The sequence below is a fragment of the Montipora capricornis genome, chromosome 10 (genome assembly GCF_036669925.1).
Source record: "Montipora capricornis isolate CH-2021 chromosome 10, ASM3666992v2, whole genome shotgun sequence".
Lineage (NCBI taxonomy): Eukaryota > Metazoa > Cnidaria > Anthozoa > Scleractinia > Acroporidae > Montipora > Montipora capricornis.
The window spans coordinates 54,657,768-54,666,208 of record NC_090892.1 but is presented as its reverse complement, the minus strand read 5'-3'; positions in this window follow the sequence as shown (position 1 = coordinate 54,666,208).

Genomic DNA, 8,441 nt, shown 5'->3' with positions numbered 1-8,441 from the left:
CGACCCCAAGATCCTATTCGAGCCCGATTATCAATCGCGCTCCAAATAACGAGCTCGGTTGGTTGGTTATCGAGCTCGAATACTCAAAATAATAGGGGTGGGGCCGGGGGGGGGGGGGGGGGGTGGGGTTCTAATTAAACCTCGGAACACGCGAAAAAACAGGTTAGATATTCCCAAAAATGAGGGCTAGCGGCCAGTTTGGTGTGGTTTCTTTTTGTTTTTTTTTTTTTTTTTTGTATTGAATCAGAAGTTCATGAGTTGGAGTTTCAAAATTCACGGTAGAGGGAATCGAACAAGCGGAGGGTCCTTTATGTGGAGGGGCTTATTAGGAATTTAGAAAAAGGTTGCAAATGCATAATGAAATAAAAAGAGACATGTAAATAAAAGAAAACGACTTGAAGGTGACAAGCAGCAAATTGAGACGTTTTGCGTCATTTAGAGTTCTTTGAAAGCTCCTTTAAACCAAAAGATTGAACAGTTTGCTTCGTGGCATTTGTTATGCACTTTATTTGTCTTGGCTGTATTAAGGAACTTAAGAAATGCAAAGAAAGGTTCAGTAATCGGGAAGGAGCTTAAAACAGAATTCTGGGGTGTTGTAGATATATCATTTCCATCATGTATTTAACTTTTAAGTAAATTTTATTTTCATAGTAGTGTAACAGAAATATAAACCCAAACACCATAAATATAAATCTAAAAGATAATCTTTATTTAAATCAGTTTGTTTTTTTAATTATCGGTAACCTGGTAAACTTGATAAGCTACACTTTACCACATTGTAATCGAAGGAGACAGGATGTACCTAAATATTATGCACTTGAATAAGTATTTCAGATACAAAGACGTTGTCCCTGATTTCTGTGGCAAATAAAGCTCGTTGTACATTTGAAGGCATCAATACTTTTCGTTTGATTGTTTTGCTTTATTGTTTTGTGATAACACTCGTACTTGATAAACTGTTTGCAGTGTGCTGAGACTCTCGTGAGCATCGCCAGTTGGGACAGACTCACTCCGGTGTAATGAATGTAACGTGAGTAGAATCCATGCTCATTTCAACCATCTACTAATGTTCTCTTCTCACTGTCTTGACTCATGTCTTTATCGGCAGCTCCATTCTGGCCAGTCATGTTACAGATGACTTTAAATGGCGCTAAGTTTCCTTCAATATCAGGATCGATGATGTAGTCTCCACTTTTTGCTGCTGGATCCAACCACTTTATTGCGCTGCAAGAGCTTGCGTGTGCTTAACATTAAATTAAAAAAAAATTACTTACATTCAAAATAACGTTTTATTTTTTTTCAAGGGAGGGGGTCTCTATATATAACATTAGCTGTTGAAATGGTGTGCCGATGTTGCAATAAATCAAGGAATATGGGCTCTCTTATGCACAATCGCGTAAGATTAAATACAAGATTTTATCTGAGATTTCATGTATTTGAACTGCTGAATCAACATGAAACTCATCGCAGTTAGATAAGCAACTTAAAAGGTTGCAGGTGATCCTGAAAAAAATCGTGGGCCATGTAGCAGCTCTTGTAACGTACAATGTGATTGGCTCGCTACACAAGCCAACGATAGAAGCTGCTTACAATACCAAACAATAGCGGATTACTACAACTACTACACTGACTGGAAACAGCTGTGGAAAAAATCCAGGCTCGAACGGGATTCGAACCTAGGGCCATACAATTGCGAATCGAATCCCGTTCAAGTCTGAGGCCCGTTTTTCGAGCTTCCCGAAAGTTTTCCCAGAGTTTAGTCGCAAAATTTCGCAATCATTTTGTTTTTGTAGTCTTGAAAACAAGTTAAAAAGCTAGCTTATCAAAACCAGTGGATAGTAATTTCGTAAATGGTTTTTTGGGCCCGAAAAGTTATCGGGATTCGCGAGAAATAGGACCCCGGATTTTTTTCTGGCTCGCTTGCTAAAGTGTTTATCTGACTGCGGTAATCTTCCTAACTCTCATTTCATGTATTTGATGTCTTCCATGGCGAGTTACGCCCGTTGCAGATATTGTTGTGTCGTCTGCCTCCCTAATGGGAAGGCAGAAGATATTATGTCATGGTGCTGTGTAAGTCCGTAACCCGCACAGGACACCCAACACCTCTCTCGATTTTCAGATTGAAACACTACACTGGATCTCCTCTTCTGGACCGCACTCGAGGGAAGTTGAAAACAATAGACGGTTGATCAATATCACGTGGTCTTCTGAATTTTTGTCTAAAGGAGGTTGAAGATGACCTGGAAATAAATCTTTTTGCAAGTTTCCAGTTCTGTGACGTTTTTCGTTTCGAAAGTACAGCATCTTGAATTTCCGAATTGTCACCTTGAGTGACATCATGATACAACTGCTATTTGGTTGAAAAAAAAGTTTATCCCTATGAATCTCAGCTGTTTGAGCCTTTCAAGTACATCATGGGAGCTGAGCTGTATTTATCACATGTATTTTATCTCATGAGAGAAAAGTAAGTGCTTTCATCGCAAAATGAACTCCAGATATTTTCCCTGGTTACTAGCCGCAACCTCCATACAAGACTTTATAAAGTTGCGCGAAACGCTTCGAGAAATAACTCAGAAACGATGTACCGCACAGACCTGAGAATCGGAGAGGTAGTTTAAAGATTTTTTCCTACAATATTCCAAGTTCATGGCCTTTTTCATTGAATGATTTAGAATTTATTTATACGAGAAGAGAAATGAAAAAAAAAAACAACAACAACAACACTGCGCATCTTAATTCCTCCATTCGCGCATAACCCTAATTCCTTGCGCCTTTGACCACAATCTCTTGCGTTTTGGAGAAAAATGTGTTCTTCTCCCGGTTAGAGAGCTAATTCGCTCGTTCACTTCAGTCAGGCTCACTCACTGCGGAAGCAACTAGTTGAAATTGTCTTAACGGTGCATTCTGCTATTGTAGTGATAAAATGTAGTACATGGAAATTGGAAATTCAGAAAATGTGCGTCCCAGAACGTCAAATTAAAACAAGAGAAAGGTTTTACACAATTAAATAAGACAAAATAAGTCCTTATAATGCTATCGTGGGCATTTCAAATGACGAATACCGGTATGATTACAAAATAATGTAGTAATTTTCACAAGCAATCGAAATTATTGCCTCTGCTATAGCAGCAGGTGCTGACTCCATTATCTTTGAAATAAGTCGCCATTTCTCTTTTGGCAGAGCAATGAAAATTTGCCAAGTTTCTGAGCATTTACCGCGTTGAAATTTTGAGAGTTTCTGCTAAAACTTTCGCGGAAAATAATGCTCAAAATAATTAGAGCGACTTAAATTAAGGCGAATTTTTAACTATTCGTTCATTTCATTTCCTATAATAAGGTAGCTAGTTCAGCAAAGCTGGCGGCATAATATAGTTTCGCTAATTAAAAAAAAAAAAAGAAAAGGAAAAAAAATCGCCAATTTTTGCATTTGTCTTTGTAGTTAATTGTTCACTATCACTCCTGGGGGTTCCCCATTCACGAGTAAAATCGTCTCGCGTTAGAAAGAGTAAAATACTAAGTATGGCCGGTTTAGGGGTGAGAGGGTTTTGATTAAGGTACGTCTACGTTCAAACCCTTTACAAATTTACAAGTCAGTATAAGTGTACGTTATCCCAAGTCTTGCCTTGATCATTTATCGCCTGATTATGCGTCGGCAAGAGAGGATTAAAAAAAAAATGATGCCAATTTCAACCCTGTTAGCTCGTTTTACGTGGGATTCAACGACATTAAAGTTTCATTTACCTTGGTTTCCGTAGGATTTGATCATTTTCATGTAGGTTGAGTATGGTTCGACTACGAAACAAGCGAAACAACTGTGCTCCTTTGTTTTATAGTTCAAATCACATTTCCTGGTGTCCCACCAAAAGTTGATGCTCATGCATGACGGATCATTGATACACTTGTTAACGCAACCAAAAAAGCTTTGTACAACTTTGGACTGGTAAGTTGCGTGCAGAAGGGCGACTCCTCCTTCAGTTCTCGATTCGCGGCAAGGTGAATAGCCATGCATGACCAAAGCACCAAGCTTTGTGCAAAACAGCGCGAAGAATATATGGATATGATGCATTTCCGATAGCAGTTCAGAACGAATGGTTCCGGTGTTTTCCTCCCTTTTCCTTAGTCATCATCACCGGTTTCTAACCGCGGCTTTCAAAACGATTAGAGAGAGATATTTATGAAAGTCCGTTATTTTTGCTCTTCTTACGTCTGCACCGGCTAAAAGGCCTGTCACCATAACTTTGACACATTGACGGTCATTGATAAAATCTAATAAGATCTGCCACATATTTAATTAAAAGGATGATCAGAATGATAAGAGGCAGATGTTGCTCGAAGAAAGCGTTTCCTAAATTTGCTTTCAAACAATTCTGAAGCTCTCCCAAGTTGTCACGAAAAAATAAGCCTTTACGGTAATTAAGCAAGGAAAACAGGAAATTTCGATCACTGTAAAGAAATCTTCTATTAGTACTTTCCAAGTGCTGCATGGGACGCGGGCCTCCTTTTAGCACAACGCGATTTTTTATAGCCTATGTTAGCCATACACATATCCTTTATTGACAAGATCACAATCAGTTTACTCTCAGTGTGAAAATTCGAGACAATATTTGGTCGAGGTCACAGTTTGTGACCGTGTGCAAAAAATTTATAATTCAGTTTTGTAAACACACGGTCCGGGCGCTATAACTTTCCAAGGATTTATGCCAGTGTCCTGAATAGTTTTGGGGCTTTTGCTAGCCATATAAGTAGTATTTTATGGTATAAATCACTTTCCCAAGCCTTTCATGAGTGGGGCATAATGCGAAACACCTTTTTCTCACCTCTTGTAAAGGTGCAGGAAATTTACAAACGGCAGTTTTGTGAAAAAAAAGGTCTGATCGCTCTAACTTAGCCTGCGGTGCAGGCGTTATTTTGGAGCGGAACGCTAGATAAATCAGGTTTTCGATGCTGCCATCTTGGATTGTGACTACATGCGTGACCGGTAGAGCGTTGGTGCAGTGGCGGGTTGGGGGTGGGGCACTCGAAACCGTTTCTTACATGTCACGTCTTGTAAAGGTGCAGGAAATTTACAATTCAGTTTTGTAAAAAAATGGTCTAGTCGCTATAACTTTCCAAGGATTTATGACAGTTGCCTTGTTCTTGCCGTATAAGTATTATTTATTGGAAGAGATCACTTTCCCAGCCTTTCATAACTGCCGCATAATGTGAAAAACCGTTTTCTTACTTGTCATGTCTTGTAAAGTTGCAGGATATGTCCTTGGCCAACCAGCCCCAATAGTACGTGTTTCGATAGCTTCTCACCGGACAAGTCCAAGCTATTCTTGGAAGACGTTTCTATTCTGCCGTCCTTTGTGCCTATGGATGCTTTCGAACAAGCTAAAAATTAGGGAAAGGCATCAAAATCTGCAAACGCTGAAGTTGTTATAAACTCTAATGACAAGGGTTTTCGCATGCTGAACTTCGTACATGAACTGCAGGTCAGCATAACAACGCCGTGGATAAAAATATCATTTATTTGCGCGCTTATTGTTTGGCAGTGGGAGGCGCGGTGGCCTTATGGTTAGTGTGCTCGACACCGGATCGAGTGGTCCGGGTTCGGGTCCTGGCCGGGGACATTGTGTTGTGTTCTTGGGCAAGACACTTTACTCTCACGGTGCCTCTCTCCACCCAGGTGTATAAATGGGTACCGGCGTAATGCTGAAGGTAACCCTACGATGGACTAGCATCCCATCCATCGCTTCATGCTACAGAAACCGGAGATAAGCGCCGGCCTGATGAGCCTTCTGGCTCGTAAGCAGAGACTTTACCTTATTGTTGGGCATCCTACAAAAGAATATTAAGTACAAAGTAAAATTGGTCATCAACAAAAGAGGAACACTCAAGATCCAGCCAGCAAAATGTGACAGGCAATGTCCTGGCTATAACAGAGGGTGTGGGTAATCAATAATATAATTTGGAAGCTTGAGAACATGCCGAGAAACTCGGAGCTACAAAATTCCACCCCTGATAACAGATGCTGCACATCGAAGCGGAGGCAATGAGGGAAAGGAAATAAAAGAGAGGTAGAATTCCATCCAGTTATGGCCTCAACCCTTGTAAAACAAAGACATGCCTCCAACCTACCTTCTAGGAAGAAAAGAGGAATACAATCACAATTTTATGATTCCAAGAAAAAAAAAATAACATAGTTTTTATATATAACTCTGAATCGAAGTCTCATGAAAAGACAATCGATCGTAAAAAGAGGAAAATGTCTGACTGTTTTGTCAAAAGGAAGAAATTGATCACGTGCTAGGCAACCATTACGGTGCACGTTATCACCTTGTGTCAACTCAATGAACTACGGGAAAGAATGTTAATCGTTCGTCGTTTTCAGAGTAAAACAACGTCTTTGGTTTTTTAATTTTGTTGCAATATTTAACTGAATATTTATATTTCATCTGTTGGGCCAGGAAGCCTTCTTTGTCGGGTTCCTGAGAACGTTTTCTTTTTACTTCAGGGTGAACTATTTACACAATCGCGAGGTTAAGCGGCCATGTAATTGAAAATCTGAACATCTATGAGATACAAAAACAGACTTATGAATTATCACAAATTACAATGCTGACAAGCACAAAAGCAGAAGAAATGGTTAATAAATATGAAATTTGTTACTATTTGAATGTTTTTGGGTTAGAGTAAAGGGATATATTGTCGCGCAAATGATGTAATTTCATGGCAATCAAAATTCGCAAAAAGCGTGAGTTTCGTGGAAACGATCTTCGCACTAGCAAGTCGTAGCAATAAATTGGATTAAGCAAGAAGTTAAAGAAATATTGCTGGCTTCCCAAATAAGCTTCATTTTGCACTACAATGACAAAATCATTTGTCAAAGAAATTAAATTCCTGTCTCCTCGCGTATCACATTTTAACGCACGTATGCAAATTTGTTAACTCAATTCACCGCGTCCCGATTCTCGCGAAACTTTTCTTCTTTCAAATATTAACAAAAATATCATAATTTCTCGTGAAGCGTTTCATTTTTTATGGTCAAATAAACGCTAAAAATAAAGATTTTTTAACGATCTCTCCGTAGATATTTATTCATTAATTAAATATTTTCTGTCAAAATTTGCAAAAACAATCAAATCACAAAAATAGCAACGCACGCAACAAATTTAGTCGCATTTACTTACCTCTTCGTCGAATTCTCATGCTTAACACAGGGATTTTTAGTTATTGTGAAAATGTTTCTATGTTCGTTAGCAATCATCCTTTCAAATTTTAGAGGAATCGACCAGCCCGCGAATATTTTACGAGTATTTTTTAATGGGATGTCAAAAGGCCAAGTGGATGTTGTGCATAATCGGGCAAGTTCGGGCGATCAAGAAGCGCGTGAGACCCGTTATAAATATTTTTTCACAAAACGTTCCCGAAGCGTCAAGTATCACCACAGAAGACAACAACATCATTCTAAAAGCTTTTTCTACGCAAAAAGTAGGTTCTGGAGGTAATTTTGAGAGTAGAAATCAAGTTTACGGCAGACGGGGAATATAAAGTCACGAGGCCGTATAGTATATTAGGCTGATTTAGCAACAGAACGGGAACCTCAACTGGCGACGGGAGAACGCGCGGAATAGAAATTTTTCTGCGCGTGCCGTCGTCAACTGACGTTCCCATTCCGTTGCTAAATCAGCCTAATTAATGAAGTTAACACAACAGAAAGACGCAAACCTCATTTTGGCACGAAAATGCTTTACTATTGTAATGGTTGATGGTTTCTATGTCTTTACAAGGAAGACAAAGCGCGCGCCTTTAAAAACGCCTTGCAGAGCCTGCAGTATTTGCTATTAGAGGCAAAAACCCCTTCCTATTTCATTACGTCCGTGAAGACAAGAAACTCAATCGTGTCAAATTACCATACGCAATTGCAACAATAAATTTTAGGATCAAACCCTTTCCATAAGGAACCTTTTCCTTGAATAATAAAGCACAAAATAGACGACAAGCTTTCCTCCAAATAATTCTTGGCTGTCACATTTCCAATTATTTTTTTACCTGAAGACTGTGCAGCGGAGTTGAGTACAAATAAATACAACCTAGGCAACAGAGATCACAGATCCACTTAAGATGTTCGATTCCTTCTCTTTCTTTATTGAACCCATAAGTTACCAGAGAATTTTCCACTTGGTTTCAGTGTTCGACATAACAGCACACTTGGTAAAATATTAGAAATACAACTCACTTTGATTTCGGTTCAAGGGGCGATAGATTGTTGTCGAAGTCCATTACTCGTCGCTTTTAAGATTCCACATATTTGTTTTTGACCGCCGGTCTTGTTTATCTAATTGACGTTGCATTATTGAGCTCCATAAGGGTATATTTTGTTTAAAGATGCACTAAAAAAACACCATGCACCATGACTTTCGACCCCATTGCAGGTTAATTAAATGTTCTCCTGTGTG